This window comes from Eptatretus burgeri, chromosome 1 (assembly GCF_056783735.1).
Source record: "Eptatretus burgeri isolate ZD-2024b chromosome 1, Ebu_testis_v1, whole genome shotgun sequence".
Lineage (NCBI taxonomy): Eukaryota > Metazoa > Chordata > Myxini > Myxiniformes > Myxinidae > Eptatretus > Eptatretus burgeri.
Window position 1 is genome coordinate 128511583 of NC_140961.1, and position 2500 is coordinate 128514082.

Below are 2500 nucleotides of genomic sequence, written 5' to 3' on the forward strand. Positions count from 1 at the left end.
ATCCCACTGTATGTTCACTCTCATCGAGGAGGGTGAAAGCCGTTACGGCCATTTCCTTTTGGTATTATATATACGAGTGCGTGCCTGTGGTGCGTGCCCGTAGGTGCGGGCCCGTACGTGAGTGGCCGTACGTGCAAAAAAAAATTAATTGTGACGTCATAGCACCACGTCCTGTCATTTGTTGGCAAATAGGTGGTCGTAACTTGGGAACCGCTTATCCGATTAATATGAAACCATGAAAAGGCACATCCACAGGCCCCCAGCAATATTCCTGGCAAATTTCAATTACATCGGACCAGGGGTAGTCGAGAAACAGCGGTCGCAGACACACAGACAGACAGACACACTGACACACACACACACACACACACACACACACACACACACACACACACACACACACACACACACACACACACACACACACACTGCTGGAATTATACATACTAGTACGTGCCCGTAAAAATAAATAAATAAATAAATATTCAAACCGCGAGCAACAAACAACAGCCACACAGGCCGTTTCTTCGTTCTCGTGTGCCCGTACGTGCGTGGCCCAGTAGTTCGCATATTATTCATAGTTACGATTATTTGCAATTTAGTTGTAATGCCCAAATATTCAATAAACGCCAACGTATTTTACCTTTTCGCAATGTCGTGGCAAGGAAAAACAAAAGAGAAGAGAAGAGAGAGAAAAAAAATTTACTTCCTGGTTCGGAGCATACCAGCACTCTGATGTTACCGAAATTTATACACCGTCTAAAATGAAAACGATCATAACTTGGGGCATTGCGTTTATCTATAAATGCGCATAAGAAATCGAGAAATTATAAGAATACACGAAGTCATCACTATCCGGAAGTCCGTACGTTGTAACCTGTAATGGGGAACGCGGCTGAGCTTCCCTTCCCCATCAGCTACGCCCACGCAACAACGTGTCTTGTCATTGGTTTGGTAAATAAATGGCCATAACTTGGGAAGCACTTGTCCGATTAATATCAAACCTTGAAAAGGCACATCCTCAGGTCCCCAGCAATATATCTGGAAAGTTTCAATTAGATCGGACCAGTGGTTGTCGAGAAACAGCGGTCACAGAGACAGACGCAGACACAGACACAGACACAGAGACAGACACACACACAGATTGCTGGAATTATATATATCAGTACGTGCCCATAAAAAAATTAATAAATAAATATTCAAACCGTGAGCAACAAACAACAACCACGCAGGCCGTTTCTTCGCTCTCGATTACCCGGACGTGCGTGGCCCGGAAGTTCGAATATGATTCGCAGTTACGATTATTCGCAATTTAGTTTTAATACCCAATTATTCAATTAGCACCAACGTATTTTTTCCTTTTCGCAATTTCGTGGCAAGGAAAAACAAAAAGGGAAGAGAAGAGAGAGAAAAAAAAATTGCTTCCTGGTTCGGAGAATACCAGCACTCTGATGCTACCGAAATTTATGCACCGTCTATTATGAAAACGATCATAACTTGGGGCATTGTGTTTATCTATAAATGCGCATAAGAAATCGAGAAATTATTAGAATAAACGAAGTCATCACTATCCGGAAGTCCATACGTTGTTACCCGTAATGGATCCGGAAGTCCGTACGTTGTAACCCGTAATGGCGAACGCGGCTGAGCTTCCCTTCCCCATCGGCCACGCCCACGCAACAACGTGTCTTGTCATTGGTTTGGTAAATAAATGGCCATAACTTGGGAATCACTTCTCCGATTAATATCAAACCTTAAAAAGACACATCCTCAGAGCCCCAGCAATATACCTGGCAAGTTTCAATTAGATCGGACCAGCGGTTGTCGAGAAACAGCGGTCAGACACACACACACACACACACACACACACACACACACACACACACACACACACACACACACACACACACATACACAGACATTGCTGGAATTATAGATACTAGTGCATGCCCGTAGATGCGTGGCCGTACGTGCAACCCCCCCCCCCCCCGCAAAAAACTCAAACCGCGTGCCAGAAACAACAACCACACAAGCCGTTCCTTCGCTTTCATGAGCCCGTACGTGCGTGGCTGTACGTGCAAAAAAAAAAAATATATATATATATATATATATATATATATATATATATATATATATATATATATATATATATATATATATATATACAAATATATATATATATGTACTTTAAAACCGCTTGACAGAAACAAATACACAGGCCGTTCCTTCGCTCTCGCGTGGCCGTACGTGCATGGCCGTACGTGCGTGGCCGTACGTGCGTGGCTGTACGTGTGTGGCCATACATGCATGGCGGTACATGCATGGCCGTACGTGCGTGCCCATACGTGCATGCCCATACGTGCGTGCCCATACGTGCGTGGCCGTACATACAAAAAAAAAATAAAAAACTTTCATACCGCGTGTCAGAAACAACAACCACACAGGCCGTTCCTTCGCTCTCGCGTGCCCATATGTGCGTGGCTGTACATAAAAAAAAACT

At 44.0% G+C, this 2500-nt stretch overlaps 1 protein-coding gene across 4 annotated transcripts in view; it reads right to left on the reverse strand.

Annotated features, from left to right (window-relative positions):
- Positions 1–2500, reverse strand: part of LOC147035390 (rho-related BTB domain-containing protein 2-like) — a 229596-nt gene that overhangs the window by 125382 nt on the left and 101714 nt on the right. The gene's annotated exons all lie outside the window — the stretch shown is intronic.